Source organism: Erinaceus europaeus, chromosome 8, assembly GCF_950295315.1.
Source record: "Erinaceus europaeus chromosome 8, mEriEur2.1, whole genome shotgun sequence".
Taxonomy (NCBI): domain Eukaryota; kingdom Metazoa; phylum Chordata; class Mammalia; order Eulipotyphla; family Erinaceidae; genus Erinaceus; species Erinaceus europaeus.
Genome location: NC_080169.1, coordinates 104,283,727 through 104,308,119, shown reverse-complemented (window position 1 = coordinate 104,308,119; position 24,393 = coordinate 104,283,727). Strand labels below are relative to the sequence as shown.

Sequence of the window (24,393 nt, the reverse complement as noted above, 5' to 3'; positions counted from 1 at the left end):
CCTATTTTAGTTATATTCCAAAGCGCCCTTGACTAGAGGGATAAAGAATAGGAAAGCTATCATGAGGGGAGGGGATAAAGAGTTCTGGTGGTGGGAATTATGTGGAGTTGTACCCCTCTTATCCTATGGTTTTTGTCAGTATTTCCTTTTTATAAATATATTTTTTAAAGTTATACATGCACCAATGACTATATTTACTATCAACTGTAAACCATTTATCCCCCCAGTTTAAAAAAAATACATATTCAAAGAGGGTGACCACTCATGTGTTATGGTCCTCAGTGTAACCCTAGGATTTTGGGCACTGAGTGGATACCCCAATTTGGTAACTCAAGGACAGATTAAATGATATGCCAGGATCCATCAGGTTGCTCAGATTCAGAGAGTGCTAAATTACCCCAGTTCATTGACAGTAGTATGTTCTAGGAAAAGACCAGTGAGATAGTAACCTTGTGGTTAATATTTAGGTAGGTCAACTTGGCCGAGTATACAAGATAACAAAGATTATTTGGCATCATCTCAATTCTACTTAAACTACTGTTGCTGTCATGTGTGCTGGGCAACTTGAGACAAAAGGAAGAGGTGTAGCTAGTGAGAACAATTTTACTTCTTCAGTTTCTGTCAGATGCCATAATGAGCTTGCCTGGCATAGAACAACTTCAGAAAGAAGGGAAGGCAGTCTCTGCAAATCCTACCCCTGACACAGCCCTGTAATCTAAACTCCGCAGGACCCTCAAAGGACCAGGAGGAAATAGCAAAGAAGAAACTCTTAAGCCTCAGGACAGGTATTAGTCCAGCCTCAGAATTCAATCACTCACAAAGGCCTACTGGCAAAACTATTTGCGGTCTTGGGAAATTAGAAAACTAACAAAATTACAAGTCAAGCACCTGAGGCAACATATGAACAAGAGTAAAAGCAAGGGAGCATGCATTTCATTGACCACCAGGAAGTCCACAAGGCCGGCATTGATTCTCAGATTTTCAAACTATGAGTACCTACCTACCACTGGACTACGAAATCATTGTCATGGCTCATAAACAGCACATATATATATATATATATTTTAAATAAAGTAGAGTGGAGGTAAAATAGCAAGCATAAGGACAAACAGTAATAGAAAAAAATCAGTTGTATTTCTTATAACTCAATAAATATGTTCAATTGATACATGTTTAGTTAATATAGAGCATTGCTTAAGGCTTGTTAAAAGAGAATGGAGAAAGAAGAGTCTTTTCAAGAAGTGGTGCTGGGAAAATTGGCTTGAAACCTGCAAAAGAATGAAAGTGAACCACTACATGCACCATACATAAAATTAAACTCTTAAGTAGATCAAGGACTTGTATGTTTTACCAGAAACTTCTGTTTTCTCGTTCTTCATTCCTCTTCCTTTCTCTTTCTTTTATGATGGCATTTGGATTGAACCTGGGAACTCAGAACCTCAGGCATGGAAGTCATTTGCATAGCCATTAAACTGTTCCTCAGTTTGGGAAGAAACTCCTTTCTGTAAAATGTTTTGGAAAGCATTACATTGAAGTTATACTAAGCTAATAACCAAAATGTATAAAGAACTTACCAAACTCTAACAACAACAACAGCAACAACACACACACTCTCAATCCAAAAGTGGGGATCGGATATGAACAGTATATTCACCAAAGATCCAAAGGACCAACAAACATAGGAAAAATTACTCCACATCACTAAGTATCAGATAACAATGAGATACTGCTTCACTCCTGTGACTATGTCATATATCAGAAAGGATAGTAACAACAAATACTGGAGAAGTTTTGGGGACAAAGAAGTCCTCCTGCACTGCTGATGGGAATGTAAATTAGTCCAACCCCAATGAGCAGTCTAGAGAACTCTCACAAGTATAGAAATGGACCTACTCTTAAGACCTGGCAATTCCTCTCCTGGAGATCTTTGTATATCTATGTTCAAAGCAGCACAGTTTGTAATAGCTAAAGCCTACAAGCAACCTAGCTATCCTAGCTGAGTGACTGAGAAAGTTGTGATATATATGCACAACAGAATACTACTCAGCTATTAAGAATGATGAATTATGACCTTCACCTCATCTTGGATGTAGCTTAAAGGAATCATGTTAAGTGAGATAAGCCAAAAGAGAAGGATGAATATGGGATGATCTCATTCATGGTTGAGAAATAAGGACTGCAAGGGGAAACGCAGAGCAGAACTTGAATTTGGTATGGTTTGTTGCACCAAAGCAAAGCACTGAGGTTAGAGAGGCTTTCAGATCTGGTTGCATGATGATGGAGGAGGATCTAAGCTGGAGGTGAAAGTGGTCTGTAAAAAATTGAGAAGTTTTACACATGTACCAACAACTCAGTTTACTGTAAACCATTAGTCCCCCCAATAAAAACATAAAAATTTTAAAAAAGAATAAAAAAGAGCAAGTAAATAGAATTAAAGCAGACATCAATGCCCAAGTGTAACCCTCTGACTTTGATGAAAAGAAAGAAGGGTAAGCATATATTATTTCAAGAATCATACCAGCAGTATAGGTTGGCATGCAGATCCAGGCAAAGGAAGAAGCTACCACAGAAACATCAATTCCATATTCCTTTCTGTATAATCTTTGCTGAATTGTAACACCTGACAGCTCCTGGCTTCTCGTAACACATCTTTACAAAAAAAGGGGGGGGGGGAGGAATCCTGACTGTGTATGGATGAAACAAAGGTCAAAAAAGGAAGTGGGAGAGAGAGGAGAAGTAAGGGGACATGATTTGAAAGCTGTCACTCCCTTCTTTTATTGGCCAGTAAAAAAGTGCAGGTTGTCTGACCTAATTTTCCCCTACTGTCAGAGACTCTCCAACAAGAGCCCTGGATGAATCCTTGTGTCTAGCAAAATTCTAGTATTCTAGTAGTGTAGTGGCTTTTGATTAACCACAGTAGGGAAGTAGAGTTGGATACAATAAGTCTTAGCAAGGTAGTATTGACTAAAATTGTAAGCATCTCCCAGAGTAGAAATAGTCAAATGGCTCACTCTTACTTCTGCTTTCAGCAAATTTATGAAGTGCAACCTGTTCTGCCTTTTTGTGGTGCTTCTTTCTCCCAGGTGGAGGGAACTATCTCAAACTTGGGTTTTTTTCCCAGCATCATTCAGAAGCCCCACTAGTGCAGCATCAGGCCTGCTCTCTGTCTTCCTTTGCTCTGACACGAGATCCCTCTTGTCTCTGACCCCTTACTTAGAGACTCTCCTCACTGCCAGTGCTCCCAAGGAACCTTTGACTCGCTCTGTTGGTATGTTTCTCCAGAACCTTTGGACCTTCAGTGTCTCTATGAGAGAAACCTGCAGTCTCAGGTGTGGGCTCAGTCCAATGGTATTCTTAAAAGGGGGAAGGCAGGGGTCTAATGCTTAGATATCACCTTAAAATGAAATGCAGCTGGGTGAGAACCATGTTGCGTGCAAGAATTTCCCACGTGTAGGCCAACTGAGATTGTGAACCCCTGTTTTAAAGGAAGCAAACCCTTTATATTGCTAGGCCCCCAAATGCTTTAGAAGCTATTTAAGGTAAATTTTGACTGATGTTTTAAATGTCGGTCATGGAGACATACCCTTCTAGTGCAGATATTTCTGAGTATAGCACGCTCAGGGTACCTTTATACTTGTCTAGTCTCATTCATTAAAAGCTACAGCAGGACCAGAATTTCCCAGTGAGGTTGCCATCAGATCCTATGGAAAATCTACTGCAGCAAATGTGCCTCCTGTGGTAAAGTGGTAAATGAATAATGCCAATAAATATTTTGTTGCTGTTGTTCTTGGCATTTGGAAAAATAACAGTTTCCGCAAACTATAGGGCATTTTTGCCTGTCATTGTCATGTAACTCAGACCAGAATCTACTTCCTAGGTATTAGAGCAAGATCTGGGTTTGTATCTCTTTCTGAAGTTGAGACACTTGTAATTCAAAGCCTCCATACTCTGTAAGGTCTGAGGTTTTTTTTTTTTTTTTTTTTTTTTTAAGGGTGGGATTTTTGCCTTGCTTTTGTCTAATGACACGCAGTAGAAGGTATCAGCCAGGAGTGTCTCAAAGGCAGATTAAATGTAATTAAGAGGAGGGAGTCCAAGGCAGGAGCCAGTGGTGAGATGCTGAGTGCTAAAAACACTCCTTAGATTCTATGAAGTTCAGTAAACCAGAGTGAATGGCCATGGATTGGAAGGGGGTGGGGGTTTGAAAAAACTGAAAGGAGGTCCCTAAAATTTTGGAGGATGTGCAATGGAGAAGTGTGTAGAAGAGGCCTGTATACTCATAATGAGCCTGAGTTGAAATGTGTCAGTCTCCTCCCAGTGCTTTGATACCTGTCTGTCAGCAGTCTGTCTTTTGACATTCGGGCCTTGTATGAGCTGGTTTAGCTCGTGAATCCCAACTAAAAGGAAACAGCTGGAACCAGGAGGTTCAGTGCTCTTTGGTGACAGCGATTGGTTCCCAAGTTGCAGTGGGCCTGCAAACAGCCCCCTTCCAGGTCAGAGCCTACAGGAAGCACCTTCTTTGTGCTTCCTCTTAGCTTCTGCACGCCTTTGACAATCGAACAATATAAAGTCCTGTTTGATTCCAGACTGTGTTGCTTCTTTTCTGCATCCCTACTGTAGTCTTTCTTTTTTATTTTATTTTTTTTTCATGTCACATTACACGCGGTGCCTTTCACCTCTCTTTCCTGACCCCGGCTTCCAGCGTTCATTGGCCATCCTCACCCAGGATGTGCTCTAATTGGCAAAACCGCAACCTGCTAGCAGCAGTTTGCCGTTTCAGTTTCCTAATTGGTGTCAGGGGCTGCTGGTGGAACCCAGTCACGCTGGATTGATTGATAGATTGGCCACTGTGACTGCCAAGCTTCTGGCTGACCAACAGGTTTTTACTTTTAAACCAAAAAATTAAAACATTTAATATATCCAGCAGTGTTTGGAGTAGATCTGAAAGAGAATCCGCTATTTGTTGTTAAGGAGCGCCTTTCAATGTTACCTGAAGGGCCCTTGGGTTTTCAACTCAAAATTTCCTTCTATTTCTAACACACAGCTGGCTGTTTTCTTGCTTTCATAATGCAGAGCAAAAGCTGCATTATATTCTACACTGCCTGCTGCACTGTGGGTTTCTTCTTTTCAGAAGTAATGCAGACGTGGCTTTAAGCGTTATGTGTGTGTGCGTGTGTGTGTGTGTTTGTGTAGGGGAAGGTTGGAGAGAGGGCAGAGTGTGGCACTGAATATACTTCATACAGAACCTGAATCCACCAACCTACTCATGTCAGTCAGTGAGAATGTAGATTGCTGTGTTCATGATGAATCACAAGAAAAAAACCCAATACACAGCTTCTTCAAAGGCTGTGTCATGTAGTTCACGTAGGTGTTGAAGATATAAACTGAGTCAAAATGCAAAGACTGTTACCCAAATTAATGCCTTAAGTTACAAAAAAAAAATCTACAAAAGACTGCATTTTAAAAGCTGGTGTTAACACATTGCCTTGCATATGAAGTTCCAGTATTGTTAAACAATATAGTTATCTTTTTTTAAATTTATTTTTTATTTAAGAAAGGATAAATTAACAAAACCATAGGATAGGAATGGTACAACTACACACAATTCCCACCACCCAATCTCCATATCCCATTCCCTCCCCTGATAGCTTTCCCTTTCTTAAAGAGATCAAATATTAATAGGGAGCAAACCTCTTTGAAGTGCTAGTCTCATCTTGTTGCTGTAGCCATTGCTTAATCATTTGTAGCAGCAAGTGTAGAATATTTAGTTTGAGTCAGTCTTTGTCAATAACCATTGTGTAAAATAATTCAATGTTACCATGGTTTTACATTTGTTTAGGTTTCACTGCTTTTCTGGAAAAGAAATGTATGTGTGTGTGTGTGTGTATGTATGTATGTATGTATGTATGTATATGAAGCCAAGTGGCTTGAAGGAGATCGCTGCTGCTTCATCTATAGCGCAGCCATAACAGGCACCAGTTCTTGTGACTCTAGGTCACGTGTTTTCCCATGATAATATCATGTCCTCCGTGTTCTGAGTGATGTATTTATGCCATGGGGCTTCCTCATGTAATGAGTTAATAAGGTAAATAACCATGTGAGACCTTCCTCTTGTCTTCTTAGTTTCTCTGCATCTGGTAGCTGTCGTAGAGAAAATTGTCTGCCATGTTACTGGCATTGAGCAACAAGGGTTCTCTGATTTTCCTATCTGACGCTGGGGAAGGGGCTTCCCTGCCTTCTAATACCGACCTGTGACTTGTCCTATTTCTTACTGTCCCCCTAGGTTTTGGCCATGGTCTGTGCCAAGGAGTAAAAGGTTACTGCAGTGTGGAACCCTGGGGCAGCATTAGAGTAACTTGATGGGAAGTTATGCTTCTGATTACTGTGTTTAAAGTACCTGTTTGTGGAAGTGCTCTTTCAGTGGGCCAGAGTTATAAGTCTAGAACTAAGAGGAGGTGGTGAATTATGGAGAGAGGGAAAGGGAGAGGGAGAGGGAGAGAGAGACAGCGAGAGAGAGAACGAAGTATGGGCAAAGGCATAATTCTGATAAGTGCCCACTCTCCCATGGCGGAGAGAGGGAGAGTTCTTAGGAGGACACACAGGAGCCATCCATCTGCAAGGTGAGCAGAGGATGAGCGGTGTCAGGCAGCCTGTGGAAGAGAAAGTATCAAGAATTGAGTTGTAATGTCTGAGGCAAGGTTTCCAGAGAGTCAAGATATGAGGCCGTCATTGTTAAGTTGTTGTGGCACTGTGCACAGTCAAGCAGAGCATTGGGATAAGAACCCAGATCTCACCTACTTAAAGAGGAGTCAGAGAGAACAAAGACGGTTATTATTCTGCCAAAACTTGAATCTTTGAAGAAAGATGATAAAGACTATGTACCTCGAAGACAAAGTTTTTTTGAGAACTTTTCTAAAAAGAGATTAATGTATTTGAGAGGTGATGGTAGGGGGAAAAAGGCAAGAGAAAGATCGAAAATGTCATAAAGGGAGGGAAATAAGTGCATGGTAGAGCCAACAGCTCAAAAAGAAAACCAGGAAATAGTGTTCAAGGGCAGAAACAAGACTATTTGGAGAGGGAATGTAAAAGGGAGGAAAAGAAGCTTGTGACTGATTGACTCCATTTTCTCAGTTACTGAATTGCTATGTAAATAAATGCCCAGTGAGTTTCTCTTTTAGAGTAAGAGACTAAGACAGCCCAATGTGAAGAAGGTAGATAAGACAGGTGACCTGAAGTCCCTGTTCTGCTGTCCTAAATAGGCACATTTTCACTGCTAAGCAGAATCTGACTTTACTGTTCCCTTCCAGATACACTGGACCCAACTTGAGCTCTCACACTCTCTATTGGACTTATCTGGAGATTTTTTTCTTTATCATTCCTTTTATCATTTCCTTTGTGCTATAGGTCTTCCTTCTTTCCGGGCTTTCCCCACTACCTTAGTAGGATTCCTTCCTAGGAAGGCTTCCAACTCGAGACTCAATCTGATCTTCACAGAGACTTGGCACACATCTTCTGGAACATGAGTGTGTTCTGTGCTGCAAAGAGAACATGCCCTTTTACCAATGGTATCTGTCAACAGATTTGTCCTGTCAGTATAAAATATGTTTTGAAGCCCTCTGGAGTTGGGTATTCTTGACTTGGGAGTTAGCTTAAAGTACTTCCTAGGAAAGATGAGACTTTTTCAGAAAGCTAGAATGTAATCTCAAAGATGTCTGACAGACTTGTTTTCTGTTCATGTGAGTTTTCTTGCTGTATCACACTTTTTTTTTAATTCCCTTTTGTTGCCCTTGTTTTATTGTTGTTATTGATGTCGTTGTTGTGGAATAGGACAGAGAGAGATGGAGAGAGGAGGGGAAGACAGAGAGGGGGAGAGAAAGACAGACACCTGCAGACCTGCTTCACCGCCTGTGAAATGACTCCGTTACAGGCAAGGAGCTGGGGGGCTCGAACCAGGATCCTTCTGCCGGTCCTTGCGCTTTGCACCATGTGCGCTTAAGCCGCTGCACTATTGCCCGACTCCCTGTATCATACTTTTAAGTTCTATGTGAGTTCAAGTTATTCCAGTGCTCCTCAAAGCTATGCTCTCTGGCAGTACAAATGGACATCACATTCCAAGAATAGCCTTAGATTCCAAGATGCTTGGCTCTAGACAGTTTAATAGATAAGTGATAGAGCTATTTTAACTGTGTCTTATTTTTTGAAAAATAACACTTGATTTAGAAACTCAGGCTGTTTAAATAGTTGCTTCCTTGCCACTTGGCAATAGTTCCAAGTCAGAATGACGGGCCAACGGTCAGTGTTATAAATTTATAGGGTCTGGAGTTTGTTCCATGAATTACAAATTCCCTTCCTTTCCTGCATTACAGATTATGTGCAATTTGTTTCACATCTGCCTATCTTAGGAGCAGAGCTAATGATGGATATTCAAACGCTAGAAATTAATACAAAGTTTCCAAAGATTTGGGTTATGTTTATTTAAAGCAAAGATCATCTTCTCTTTGAGTAAATAAAAAGTAGCTGGGAAATGGTTTAAAAACCTAGGGGCTAGATGTTGGCACACCTGTAGAGCACACACATTACAGTTCACAAAGACCTGGGTTCAAGCCTCTGGTGACCACCTGCAGGGTCACCACAAATCAGGGCTTGGGACGGTACAGCATAACAGAATAGGGCTCACATGCCTGAGGGCCCACATTCCATCCTGCCACGATTAACTGCAGAGCAGAGTGATGCTGTGTTTTCTCTCTCTCCCTTTCTCCCTCTCTCCCTCTCCCTCTCCCCCTCCTCCACTCTCTCTATTTCTCCCTCTCCCCCCTCTATTTCTCTTTCTCCCTCTCCCCCCTCTCTCCCCCTCTCTCTCATGAAAATAAGTAAATATTTATAGAAAGAAGTACTTAGCATAAAAGACAAATCAGTAGAGAGTATTGCTAAGCAAAGTAGATAATATATCTGAACAAAATATAGAGGCTGGGCAGTGGTACAGCTGGAAGAGTGCACACATTGCAGTGTACTGGGATCCAGGTTCAAGTCCCTGTCCGTCCGTCCGTCCCCCCCCCCACCCCGCCTGCAGTGGGATTTATTATCCATGAAGTAGTGTTTCAGGTTTTCCTCTTTCCCTCCCCTTACTTCTCATAGTTTCTCTTTTTATATGTAGTTACTTAATTTTAAACTGATTCATTGTAAAAAAAAAAATCTATATCTTTTTTAAAAAATTTTTTATTATCTTTATAAATTGGATAAGAAAGCCAGAAATCGAAAGGGATGGAGGGAGACACCTGCAATACTGCTTCCCCTCTTGGAAGGCTTTCCCCAGGCAGGTGGGGACCAGAGTCTCAACCCCAGGACCTTGTGCACTATAACATGTGTGCTTAACCAGGTGCACCACCACCCTCTCCTATCAGTATATCAGCAGTACAACTGACAGCATTCTTCACAGTAGCCAAAATATTGGAGCAACCTGAATGCATATCAACAGATGAATGAGTAATGAAGGTATTGGATATATATCCATGGAGTACTTACTACTCAGAAATATAAAAAGATGACACTGTGTCCTTTGGGACAAAATGGATGGGCCTGGAGGCAACTGTGCTTAGTGAAGTAAGGAAGGAAGTGAAGGACAATTAGCGAATGATTTCACTCATATGTGGGATATAGAGAATTGAAACACATACACTTGAAAAATAAAAAGTCAGCCCTTATACAAGACTCTGGTGATTACCATTGCAGGAATGGGGGTTCAGGGCACAGAACTTTGGTGGGAGTGTTGTGGGTCTATACCCATACTATCTTATAATCTTGTGTATCAGTAATAAAAATGTATCACCTCAAACTACCAAACAAAAAGTAGAGTTTATAGAAGGTTTTCACATATATCAGCTCATCTGCTTAAGACTCTTGCAAAATGGGTAATACCTCACTATTTCCCATATGTAGACTTTTTTACATCTGTGGCTCTAACCCTATAAAGACAAACATGGAAAATACAGAATCTCTTTTCAACTATAATTTTTGATGTGCAGTATCTGTCAGATATCCCCCCCCCCACCTGTTGGCTTCATCAGAAGCTGGCTTTCTCTTTCTCTGTAGAAAATGCCCAGCATCCACATCAGAAACCTAGCTGTTTCCCTTGCTATTCCTCCCATGTTTTTCAAGCCCTACTGATTCCTCTTCCCAGAACCTTAGCCTGCTGTCCCAGATTTTCTCTGGCCGTCATGGTTTCTAACCACTATAGCTTCCAGAGTATTCCCCCACTCATCTGCTTGCTTCTTTTCCAAGTCTGGCTTATATAAAACTCTGATATGTTGCTCCCAAACAGCCAGTCCTACTGTTATCCCCAAGGCAAGTGCTTCATTGTGCTGCTTCATAGCCTGTCCATGCTTGCCCTCGCTGCTTCATCTCTGCCCATATACATTATATGACATCTCTGTGAGTTAGTTATTTATAACTGGAATCTTTCCAGTAACATTTCTAAGTGTCAGAAGCTCCACTGTACTTAACCATCTTCAGGTTGCTGAACTTGCCAGGCTCTTTCATACTCCCTTTTGTCCACATGCTGACTTACTTGTCCATATACTTTTTTCATTTATCTCTTGCCATCTTTTGTCAATACTTGTTACTATTCTTCATCCACTGTGACCCTTGTTCTCCTCCTTCCTATTCCTGCTTATGTGTAAAGTCTACCTACTTTTGGTATACTATACTCCCTAAAATTGTACCATTGAATTTGAGTCCTTGACTCCATATCCCATAATGCATAGAGCTAAAAGACAGGGTATTACAAGGCTAGGGCATTACAGCATTCATTTGCCAGTGAACAGTGAGTATCTAGAGAATGGGTGATATAATGCTTCTCTCTCTCTCCCCATCCTGGCTTCTTGTAGCATTTCTGGGGCACTTTGGTTTACAGTGTGTATTTGCAGAAAATTGCACAAATGTGCAGCCAGCACAAATATTCTTTCCCAGGGCTACTGAACTAGAATTGACACAACTAATTGCAGATCCAGAGTTCTCCTATAGAACTTCTACTTGATAGTAATAAAAATATGTCATGATTCAGTTGGTTACACCTTTGCTCCTCAGTGGGCTGCCCTGATTGGGAAGGAAGGAAGGAAGGAAGGAAGGAAGGAAGGAAGGAAGGAAGGAAGGAAGGAAGGAAGGAAGGAAGGGAGAAAGGTTTTGATGTTAAAAAAAAAAAACACACCTATTTCTTTGAGTGTTTATAGGATGTTTGTTGTAGGTGAAAAATACCAGCCACAGATCTTTCTAAACCTACCTATAAATAACAGCCTCAGTCAAATCTTCATATCACTATCCTGAAGGTATAGCTATGGGAACCAAGTCCCCCGTGACTAATACATTTAATTAAGTTCAATTTTAATGTTTAAAGGCGCAACTAGAGAAATTTATTACTCCCAATATTTATACCGTATGATGTTGTAAATTGTTTCTGGAAAGCAGTAATGAAATTCAGTCATTTTGAAATGAGTTCCAGAGTCACCATGGTGCAAAGATAATCCACTATACATCCGTGGTTTGTACTCACAACTTTATAGCGTAATCAGGATCTTCTAAAATTAGTTTTGCTCAAATGAGAAATTGTCCTCTGCCACTATTTTCTTTAGAAGACAAGAATCTCTCTCCTTTCTCATGGAGACTAAGGTGATCCCCCACCGCCGCACACCACATCCTCTTTTTGTACTCTGTGCCTCCCTTGAGCTATTATTGGTATTATTATCTCCTGAGGATTGTTTTGGTTTTGGAGAATTTATTTCCATCCTTTCAGCTCCCTCACCCTTTCCTCTTCCTCACAGACAGATTCAAAGGAAGAATCATCCTCCTTTCATCCATTATAAATGATTTTTCATTTGAACATGTCATCTTGCTTTTTTTTTGTTAGAATGGAGATCAAAGGTATACAGGTTCACCACCAGTGTTGAGCAGTTTTTTTCAGTCCTGAACCTTACAGAAATAGAATCTAGTTTAATTTGTTGCATCCTTAGATCTTTCTCTAAGCATGTGGCACTCAGATGACTGAGTATAACTGCATGGTGTGTGTGTGTGTGTGTGTGTGTGTGTGTATGTGTGTGTGTCTTTGTGTGTGTGTTTGTTCTAAAAAAGCAGAGTGCTGGAGATTTGGATTTTCAGATGCTTTGCATTACATACTCTCAAAACACATAGCTCAGTGGAATATACTTGTATTGAAATGTTGCTTGTTTCTATTTAAGCCAAGCAGGCAAGTTCTTTTTTTTTTTAATATTTATTCTCTTTTGTTTCTCATATTGTTTTATTGTTGTAGTTTTTACTGTTGTTGTAGTTGTTGGATAGGACAGAGAGGGGGAGAGAAAGATAGACACCTGCAGGCCTGCTTCACTGCCAGTGAAGCGACTCCCCTGCAGGTGGGGAGCCAGGGGCTCAAACCAGGATCCTCACACCAGTCCTTGCACTTCCCACCACCTGATCAAAGCACTGTGCTACCACTCAACTCCCATGGGCAAGTTCTTTATAAAGAATCCTATTTAAAAATATTCACTCTACAACTTGAACTTCGGTGTCACATAAATTTGGAAATATTTCACACTTGTTGGACTCTTGTTTGTTTGTTTTTGTTTTGTTGATAATCTCAACTCCTTATTCTGATTAGATGCAGAAAGTTTCCCTTAAGCACCAAAGTCTGAGTTGTTTGTCATCTCGTTGTATAATATTGGTAGGGTGAGATGAGGAGAGATCATCGCTTATACTTAAAACTAGGAACAATGAGCTACACTTAAATAATGGAGAGGCAGTGACAGGTTTCTGAATCAAAAACAATTGAGCTATTTTTGAACCCTGTGCTTTCTCTTCTTCATTTTGTGATGCATGTATTCATGTCATGATGTTATGGTGAGGCCATTGTTGTTAGATAATGCCAAGCAATGCCTTAGTACTAGTTGCTTTACCATCTGATCATTGTTAGTCTTCAAAAGTCCCAGGCAACAGAGTTCATTTACACTGGGCATCTTTCCCCCATTTCTTTATTGCCACGGAGCCTAGCACCTACTACCACCCACTTTACTTGAATTTTAAATGCCAGAATTTTTCTCTTCCCTTATTTCTCTGTTTGTGGTTTACTTCTATTCTCCCTCTGGTTGAATTCAAAATCTACTCCAAAATCAATGACCCAAATGTTATGCTTCTGTTTCTGATGAACTACATAGTTAACCAGTGTTGTCTACAAGGATTGTCATTTTTTTAAACTTTAATACCCATCCATTTGTGGATAGAAGTAATATATACTTAAGCAGTTCATCTATGCATATTTCTGATGAATAATAAATATTATTATTATTATTATTGCTACTGGGGTTATTGCTGGTACTTGGTGTCTCTATGACTCTACCTCTCCATATAGTTAGCCTGCCTCTCTCCTATCCTTCCTTCTGCCCTTCTTTTCTTTACTGATAGAGACTTGGGAGAAAGAGAGACACCTGTAGCACTGCCTGCAGCTTGTGAAGCTTCCTGTCTGCAATTGGAGACCAGGGCCTAAAACCAGGGTCCTTGTGAGTGGTAATTTTGTTGTTGTTGTTGTTAACTCCAGAGCCCTCCCCCATTAGGGAAAGATAGGGCAGGCTGGGAGTATGGATCAACCTGCCGACACCCATGTTCAGCAGAGAAGCAGTTACAGAAGCCAGACCTTCCACCTTCTGCATCCCAGCATGACCCTGGGTCCATACTCCCAGAGAGATAAAGAATAGGAAAGCTGTCAGGGGAGGGGATGGGATACAGAACTCTGGTGGTAGGAATTATGTGGAATTATACCCCTCTTATCCTATGTCTTGTTTTTTTTTTTTTTTTTCTAAATTAATAACAATTAAAAATCAAAAAAATGCATATTCTACCAGGTTGGCCATTGCCCAACCCCTTCGATGAATTATTCGCGCTTCTTACCTAAATTAAAAATGGTTTTCCTGCGATCTTTGTTTCCCATCCTGTGCTGTCTGGACACTTTGTCAATTTTCCAGCCCTGCCCTCTCCTTTGTCCCTCTTCTTGCCATGTTCTCCTTCCCTCCTTCCTTCTTTCCTGAGAGAATCTTGCACACTTGCAAGTTTACCACTCTTGGACATACATTTATTTATGTATCCATTCAGAGCAAGGTGGGGGTAGGTGCCAGAGAGGTGGTGATACCATAGCACTGGAACTTCATTAGTCACAATTTCACCTCTTTCTCTTTTTCTTAGGCTCAGATTTGGGCCCCAGACCTGAGAAAGATGTTGTTTTGCTCGTGAGCCAGCTGTTTGGCTCCTGTATTTCTTTTTTACTCTTTGGGTAGATGACTAGTACATTTGAAATTTCAGAAACTTAGGCACCAAGAATTCTTGGTCGCTGAATGAATTTTATCTTCTAGAATAGCTCCCACTGACAAGGCATATGGGGGAGGGGAGGTTATTTGGATGTAGAACTTGAGTTCTGATTTTTGGCTTATTTCACTTTACAGAGTAATGGGTATGTAACTGAAGGTATGTAAAGCTCTTGTGTAGGGTTAGGGTTACAGATCCTAACGATCTTATTGCTATGAAATTCGGAAGAATTTTAATCAAAGTCAATAATATATTCTGGTTGGTTGTACTTAACAGAAATCTGGCCATTGTATAATTGGAAGAATTTAAGAATTAATTTTCTTCACTCTGAGTATTTTATATATTTATTTCAGCCTATGTCTAGTCTATAATCTTACCTTTTATCCATATGGAAAAAAAATGAGTTTCAAATGGCCACTCACACATAAATCTGTTTATAAATAGTCACACTGTGTCTTGCAGTTTAGAAACACTTAGACATTTAAAATCCACTGAAATATTATCCCAGCTTTATTCAGGGGAATTATAAGTATAATTTTTGGTAACTAAAAATAAAGACCATTAATTTTCAGAAGATTCTATTTTAAAACTAACATGGCATTCCAACCTTTGGAAAATGATTATTAATGTAAACATTTTTGATAGCTTAGCAAAACAACAAATTCATTTGAAAATTTTATTGATGTATTTGAAGCTATCTTAAATTTATATTTTAAATGGCTCTTTATTTTGGATGTCCTTCTGACCATTTTAAGACTGCCTTGTAGGAGCATGAGTAAGTTTTCACTTGGTCATTTGCATTTAAATTAAATGCTGTGTCTTCCACCATTATGCACAATCATGGGTTTATTTATTTATTTTTTAAGTCTAGATGAATCAGTGCTGTTTGGAGGGTGGTAAAAGAGCTCCTTTCGGCAGTGCACTGCTTTGCTGCTAGTGACCCAGTTCAGGCCTGGTCTCCAGTGGACTAAAAGAAGTTTTGGTGTTTTGATAGCAATCACTGTCTCTATCTCTGTTTCTGTCTCTGCTTCTACTGCTATCTGAAAATTTTTCATTAAAAAAGACTAATTCACACAAGTGTTTTCTCATAATAGACGGAGGATATGATTTAGAAAAGTAGGAGATACTTAATACTGTGTAGCTGCTTAAGAGGCTACCTAAAACAAAACAATGGTGAGACTACCAACTATTACTAGAGAGTCTGTAAATGAGTTAAATTTCCTTACAAATATTGGCAAGTCACTTAGACAGTGTAAGTTGATGACTATGTACTTCTTTCTTCTTCCCTGTCTTCATTTTCCACTCTCCCCTTCTTCCTTCTTCCCTCCCTTTCCCCCCCTCCCTCCCTCCTTTCCTTTCTTCCTTCTTTCCTATAGGAATGGTGGTGTGTCACCACAGCACCAAAGCATTCTCTGTTGTGTTGCGGACTGGCCCAACTTAATACATTTTATAGCAAGTATCCATTTAATGGTCAGAGGACAAATACATCTATAGTACTTGCTAGTAAGTTTGTGATTACTCCCCCTCCCCTCCCTCCACCACACACACTCTCTAAATCAGATATTGAGGTCGAGAGCAGTTCTTTAAAGATGTAAGTGGAACCCCGGAATTGGATGTGGCATAAACTGCTGTCCGTGAGCGGCACTGCAGTGGGGTGTTGGCAGTTTTTGAAAACTCTTAGGACCTTTGTTCCCGCTGGTGTTTGGGCTTTGGAGCAGGTGAACTGACTTCTGATGATTAATGAGCAGTGGCGCTTCGTGGTTTAATATCTGTAGTTTTGTTTGACAGAGGTCACATTTAATGCCTGTGAACAGATTTCTGAGTCAGGAGAGATTTGGGCCTTTCTTCCTTCTTAAGGGTTCCCTGCGTGTGCTGCCACCTTTTATTCTTGTATTCCTGCAGAGTAAGTTCTTGGCCATTGTTGGCAGCTTTGTGTGTTCACTTCCACTCCCCTTAATCCTGTTCTTCATGTTCCACTTTCCTCTCTGCTACCAACTTTATAAGTATTTTTCACTATTTTCATATGTATGTTCGGGGGGGATTAGTGGTTTACAGTAAATTGAGTCAGTGGTACTTCTGTCAAATTTCTGTTTTCTTCAAAACAAGGTCTCACCCCCAGCCTAGGTCCTCCTTCGCCATCACGCACCAGGACCTGAATGTCCCCCCCCCCCCCAATCTTTTACTCGGGTGCAATACACCACACCCATTTGCAGGTTCAACTTTGTGTTTCCCCCTTTCTGTTCTTGTTTCTCAACTCCTGTCCATGAATGAGAGCAACCCATAATCACCCTTTTCTCTCTAGTTTACCTCATTTAACATGATGACTTCAAGCTCCATCCAAGATGAGGTGCAAAAGTGACTTCACGGTTCTTGAGAGTTCTATAGACCACAACTTTCTCAGCCACTCAACTGTTATTAGGCACCTGGGTTGCTTCCCCTTTCCACCTGTTACAAATTATGCTGCTGCCTTTTGTTCATGAGTTTAAGAATGCTGTTCTATGTTAACAGAGCTAAGCTGAGTTACACACCTCAAGGGAAAGATGCCAGGGTGAAGCAGCCCTTCTTTCCTTCTGTGTGTTCTTTTTTTATATATAACTTTTTAAAATATTTATTCCCTTTTGTTGCCCTTGTTGTTTTATTGTTGTAGTTATTATAATTGTTGTCATCGTTGTTGGATAGGACAGAGAGAAATGGAGAGAGGAGGGGAAGACAGAGAGGAGGAGAGAAAGATAGACACCTGCAGACCTGCTTCACCGCCTGCGAAGCGACTCCCCTGCAGGTGGGGAGCCGGGGTTCGAACCGGGATCCTTATGCCGGTCCTTGTGCTTTGCGCCACCTGCGCTTAACCCGCTGCGCTACAGCCCGACTCCCCTGTGTGTTCTTTTTAACCAGCTAGTCATTTACTCTTCCCAGACACATGTTTCCTCCTCTTAACAGAGAGGTGGCTTGAAAGAAAGAAGTTTTTGAGTCCTTTAATACTTTGAAAGTCTGTGTATACTCTGTAGGGAAATTAGCTCTCTTCTCAATGCCAAGACTTCAGCCTCTGATACATGGTGATAAGAAACCCCTTGTTGCGTTCACAGCTGTCTCAGGACCATTTTCTTATTTACAAAAGTATGTTCAGAATTCCAAACAGTCACCTTTGGATTTAATCTTTGGCAGACCACTTACTTAAACTTTGTGTGTGTGTGTACATGTGAGTGTGTGTATGTGTGAATGTCTCATATTTTTCTGTTTTGTGTTTGATAAGGCTTCAAGCTCTTCTTAATTCTAGTGTTATTCATCTATAATTTGAGACATTTGACACCTCCTTCTAGCAAGTATTGGGCCTGCTTGATATTTACTTTTAGCATGAGCCCAATGTGCAGAAATTTGCAGAGAGTTAATCTTATTTTTTAGGTAAAAACAGACCGATTCCAAGGGTGAGTCTTGCAACTTGAAATTTACTTGCTTTATTACATTTCTTAAATGAAATTTCAGAGCCTGGAGGAAAGTAGTGGTGTAAGTATATTTGGGCAATGTATAATTGGTCTGAATTGTTTGGGGAAGAGAAAAATGTTATACAATTAAAGTATCATTATGAATGTAGTGTAGTTTTTACATGTGCATATACAGACCCTGAAATCTTTATGGAATTGGAGTCATAATTTACTCAAATATAATAATAGCACAGTTAAAACATAGCTTTGTTTATGTACATGGCTATTTTCCCTCCTCCTACTCTGCATTAATGACAGTGCATGGTAGTTGCTTCTCTGTGCTGATGATTTGTCATGAGAAGTCAGGAGTAATGAAAGGGAACAACCTCTAGCCTAGGACACCCTGAGGCGGGTATGATATGAATTTGGTCTTTCTCGCCCAAGCATTGCCTGTTTCTCTACTCTTCCCCACCCAGAAAGTGTGCAGATGAGAAATGATGTTTAGAATTACTTTTCCTGTAAGCACATTGACAGAGAAACTGAACAGACTTAAAGGTGTTTAACTTGAAATACTGACCCTGCCTTACAAAAAAAAAAGTTAACTGAATGAATAACTCTTTATTTAGACATGAGAGCGCTTGTAAATAGGGATGGGTAAAATAATCAACTGAAACAATTGTGGGGGCAGTGGTTTTCTTCTGTTTGGGAGAAGCTTATGATTCTAAGTGATTTTCTGACCATTTGAACTCGAGTTGTACAGGCCATTTGTTGGGAGGCCATAGTGAGTACGAATACAGTTTGCCTCTAAAACCTTTTGGACTAGTCTGTCAACATCTCATCATTCCTCAGCAGTTTTGCTTTGCTCTTGGGTGACAAACAAGTAAAGAAATACGCAGTAAATAAAATACAAGCTATTAAACAATGTTCCATCTCTCTATGACTCTTGTATTTAACTGGTCTAAAGTGTATTTATTTTGTTTGATTGTGTGTAGCTGGTCATTTGTAAAACTACTGTTGAAACCAGTTCATCTAGTTTTCTGCTCTTTTGGAAGGACTTGCATGCCAGATAAGGCTACTTTTTGTGTAGTGAATTAGACTAGATTTTCTAGATCTTTTTGGTTAACGAAGCACATTTTATCTTGTGCTATTGGTCAGTAGCATTTTTTTTTCCTGTGAAGTCCCAGATGCTACATATTTAAGTCTTTGCATGTTACACAGTTTGTTTTGCAACTACATACCCCCTATCATTATAGCTACAAAGTAACTATGGATGAAATGTGAATGAATACATGGAGAGTTGTCCCAGGCAATTTTTGTTTCTAAATTTATTTCCTGGTAAGCAGGTTTGAACCTGGTGCCATATTTTGCTGACCCTAGTGTTAAATATGACTGCTCATGTGTTAGACCTGGTCATATACCCAACTCTGTTGTAGACATATAAGCATGTGGCTGTTAGCACAGAGAAAGGGGTGGGGATTTATAAATCCTTGAGGTGGTAGCTTTAGATCTTTCTTTTTCTCTCCCATGTCAAGAACAATCCAGCCATCTGAGGAATGATCAGCTTCTCTCAAGAATAACCTTGAATCATCTCTGGTTTGTTTAACAAGTAAATCGGTCACAATCTTAAACACATTATTAGTAGTGTCAGATGACTTATTATATCCCTTGCAGTTCTTACAATGAAACACCAGATTGTAACTAAATGTCTTTGGCATTTGCCAGTTTTACACGATCAATTATTTGGTGTTAATGTTTGGGTCAAATCAGACACAACTCGTCAAAACAGAATCCTGTCACTTTTTGTTCACTCATCAGTGTACGCATGGCCCATGCAGAGCTTGTCGTGTGAACAGTGCTCTTTTTGTTGTTCCTAGAGCCATGTACATATGGTGAACCTACTAGTGATTTGTCTTTATGTCTAATATTCCTAGGCGTTTCCCTGTTTCTGCTTCCTCCAAGCAAAATTACTACAGAGCAATTTTGAACACATGTGACTGAGTTTGGCCAGTTTAAAAGTTTGCTTTATATCTTCCTGGGGAAGGGTTAGATTTACTTTTCTGAGGGTATTGTTAGCCAAGGAATGGGTAAAAGTGTGTGTTTGTGTGTGATATGATCTTCTGAGAACATGCCCAAATAGGTGTTTTACAGTAAACTACAGGTGATGATGTCTGAGGTGATTCACCTCTTGTCCTCCACAGAATGAATCTACTTGCTAGACGAAATAATTTCTGTTGCCTCAAGAATCTTGGTCTGTGACGTCCAGGACTTTTTTGTGCTGAGGCGCTGTAACATTGCAGTACATCAATGTACCTGCGTATTCAAGTCAGATATTTAGCATGCAATCAATTGTATTTGGTCTCAAACTTATTTATGTCAGTTATTTTTGCATAATTTAATTAAATGTCATACCCATAGCTGTTTGTGTGAAAACTAAGCTAAATGCTTTCAAATAGATTTATCGAAGTAATTAACTGGTAACTTGTTATTGCAAGAAGCCTTGGTATTAGCAAAAGAACTAAAATAATAATGCAAGGAGAAATCTCAATGGTCCTGTGCCTCCATTTTTCTATATGGGTCTTTTTAATTCTTGTTTACCTAAAGAACCAATTACAGTTGTGAATAACTCACTATTCCATATGAAATGTTACAGGGAATTCTGTAGACCCATGCTCCAGAGAAAAATGCTCATTCTTGTAGAAGACAAAGAATGGATATCTTAATATTTTATTGCAGTTTGATAGATTTAGCACAAAGATAGCATTTGTTTTTCTTTTGGTATTTTAGATTTTCTATTAATTGATCCCCATTCTTAAAAAAAAATGTGCCATATGCTGTCCCAGAGCTTTATAGCAGCCCATTCAAAAAGAATAGCTATTATCCTAATGTTAGTGGAGGAAAAGCTAAGGCATAGAGGGTCTCTGTCATCTTCCTGAAGGCCTAAAGCTAATGAACGCGAGATCTGAGATTCAGTGTCCCTTCCTGGCTTTCACATTCACTCACCAGCTGCCATTTTGAATGTCATAGATCTTTTTGAATACAGCAGTGGATAAGACCTTGGCTTGCTATGAATTGCTGAGCCAGTCTTTATGAGGATCAAATCTGTGGTTTTTCACAAGAGTGAATTAGTTTTAGTTGTAACAGGAAATGCAGGCAAAGTTTGACTGAAAATGCTAATTATGTTATCCTTATGTCTTTTTTTTTTTTTTCTTTCCTCCAGCTTTCTTGTCTAATATTTGATCACATACATACTTGGAATAAGTTTTCTTTCTTTTTTTTTTCCTCCCCTCTCTGAAAAATGTGTTTGGGTATAAGATTTGATCCTAAATGAGGAAAAATAAGGCAGGCATGACTAGTCTCACTTTTTTAAAAAATATTTTATTTTATTTATTTATTCCCTTTTGTTGCCCTTGTTGTTTTATTGTTGTAGTTATTATTGTTGTTGTCGTCATTGTTGGATAGGACAGAGAGAAACGGAGAGAGGAGGGGAAGACAGAGGGGGGAGAGAAAGATAGACACCTGCAGGCCTGCTTCACCGCCTGTGAAGCGACTCCCCTGCAGGTGGGGAGCTGGGGTTCGAACCGGGATCCTTATGCCGGTCCTTGTGCTTTGCGCCACCTGCGCTTAACCCGCTGCGCTACAGCCCGACTCCCCCTAGTCTCACTTTTTTAAAAATATTATTTATTTTAATTTTTTTCTCATTTTTATTTATTTGATAGAGAGAGCCAGAAATCAAGAGGGAAGGGAGATAGAGAGGGAGAGAGACACATGCAACACTGCTTCACCACTTGCAAAGCTTTCCCTCTGCAGGGGGTACTGGGAGCTTGAACTTGGGTCCTTGTGCATTGTAACATGCGCATTCAACCAGATATGCCACCTGGTCCAAAAATATCTTTTTAGATGAAGAAACTTCAAGGGGCCTAAATGAACCAAGGGGGATGCAGAACTTGAACAATATATAGAAATGATCCACATTGCAGTTGAAAAGTTGGATGAAAATTTTAAAAAGATAAAAGGGTATATATTTTATAAGTGTAATGTAGATATTTGGTTAGAAGAGGAGAGGGCTGAGGAGCTTACCTTCTCCCAGTTTATGTAGATGTAGTATTATGACAGCTCTTTTCTAGTTACATTTGAGTATGGGATTGTTACTTTTTTAAGGATTCAATTTCAGTTTGAGGGATTTAAAGACAGGAACTAGTTCTGGTAGAAGGAAAGTCTGTTGGTTCATCTTCTCTGTGAGATTGTGTGCGAGAATTGCATCTTCTGTCCAGCTTCAGAATAATAAAGTAGCTGACCAAGAGTCAAGTTTTACAGGGTCGTGTGTGTGTGTGTGTGTGTATGTGTGTAAGTATATTTTAAATAATAGTCCAATGATAAATTTCAGTTGAACCTGTAATATTTGGGTGCTCTCTCCAAGCAAATCAAATACTTGAGCTTTGCTGTGAACAGTTTCTCACCATGTTCTTTTCATACTCAGGAAAGTATGGAATATTCCAATGAACACTGTATCTAGGTTAAAAAATGTCTCGCTAAAACTTTACTTACATTAGTTTCCATCTTTTCCTAAATAAGTTATTTGTTATTTCTAGTCCTTCAAAAGAGCACTTTAGTGCAGAGCCAGACAGCAGTAAACTGACTAGCGTGAAGAGTAGAAGATGGCTTCATGGATTTAAAAAGTAGAATTGTGTATAATTTGGGGATAAGAAATATTCTTGAACTAGATCACTGGAAAATAATTGGAAAAATAAGTGAGCAGAGGACAAGAGAAGCTTAGAAATGTTCAACCATGAGCTAGATATTAGAGGTAGCTCAGAATTATCCGGGACTGTCACCCGTGTGTGTTAATTCTGCAGTATAGTTTGCAGAGTGATGATGCTAATTTTCAATTGTCAGAAAAAGGCTTTGTGTTCAGGGAAAAAAATTTGTGTGTTACCACAAATTCCCGATCTTTCATGTGCACCAACTATATTCTGTCCTTAGTACCATTTGTTCTATGTGCTTACTCAACTAAAAACTGGAGAAATGATTGACTAGGTTGGAACAGGAGCAGTAATTCAGAGAATCAAGAATAAATTTGCCAAACTAGAACTAGGATTTTTTTTTTTCCCTCTAATAGGCATAAGACGGGTGGGTGGGTGGGGGGTAATCAGACCGCAGGTAAGGGGTGGAATGAGATGAATATATTTGAATTTTTAGAGTCAGGTAAATGAAATATTTAATTCAACCTCTATTGAACTTCTAAATAAAAGATTAAAACCTCCTAATCCATCTCATGTATTTTATTTTAGCTCTCAGGACAAGAAGAAAAGTGAGGAAGTACAAATCAGGATGATATGGGCAAAAAGGAAAAGACAGGAAATAGGAAAGGTATTCCTGTTGTCTGGATTAGAAGGGAACAAAATAGGGCAGAATCTGAAAGGAAATAACCCAGGAAAGAGGATGAGGAAACCATCTCAGGTGTCTGTTGTGACTGCATGTTTATTCTGGAAATTTCCTAGGTGTCTTGCCTCACACTTCTGTTCTCTGGACCAACTTTATCTGGTTACAGGCTTGTCAAAATTGTATTTTTCCTGAGCCTGTGTTTCCAGAAAGCTTGATCATGGCACCTCAGTCTTCCTCATTACTACTCCTCATCTCAGCTTTGATCCCCTGCCTACTCTCTTCGTAAATGTCCATAGGATGCATTGTGTTGCTGTATCTCCCTCTCCTCCCCCACCCCTTCCCCCTTCTCCCCTTCTCCCCTACCCCCTTTTTCTTCCCCCGCCTCTGCTTCATCAGTTTAATTTTCCTCCTCATTGTTTCTGGATGTATTTAAGCAACCCTGGCATATATTGTTTTAGTATTCCTGTCCCATCCCAGAACACCAGTAGATTATCCTGGGTTTGGTTTAGTCACATCCTTTCCTATTACAATTAAGAGTGAGTTGCCGAGGACATTTGAAGACTGTTAGCCAGTAAAGAAATGTATTTCTATATTCTGTTGAATTTTAAAACATATCTATGGGGACTGGGTGGTGGCACACCTGGTTGAGTGCACACATTACAGTGAACAAGGACTCAGGTTCGAGCCCCGAAGTCCCCACCTGCAAGGGGAGAGCTTTGCAAGTGGTGAAGCAGTGTTGCAGGTGTCTCTCTGTCTCTCCCTCTCTGTCATCCCCTTCCCTCTCTATTTCTGGCTGTCTCTATCCAATAAATAAAATTAAGATAATAAATTTTTTAAAAAAATGACGTGTCTATTACAACAGAGACATAAGGCAGATAACACCTTTTTAAGTGTTATCTTAAGTTTATCTTAAGTGTTATCTTTAAGTTTAATTTGTCTACTGTACTCTTCAGAAAATAAATTATCTGTTTATTACTCATAGACCAGTGCTCATTTCCTGAACATTTTGCTGAGCACAGTCCACTCATCGATCAGGGAATAGGATGCAGGAAGCCTTAAAGATGGGAGAAAAGACAACATAACAGGGCTGACTGTATATTTGATGGCTTAAACAGTTTCTTATAGATGATCTATTCTGGAGGTGGGGGGGAATAAAGAATCTCTAAATATACAAGTCCTTGAACAAGAAAGGTCTGCTGATGCTGGAGCCATATTTTCTTAGCACATTGTGGCCTCAGCTAACAAGTGCAGCAGATCA

General features: G+C 39.8%; 1 protein-coding gene across 1 annotated transcript in view; it reads left to right on the top strand.

The window, feature by feature from the left end:
- CHCHD3 (coiled-coil-helix-coiled-coil-helix domain containing 3) overlaps nt 1-24,393 on the top strand; it is a 346,441-nt gene that overhangs the window by 185,701 nt on the left and 136,347 nt on the right. The window lies entirely within an intron of this gene.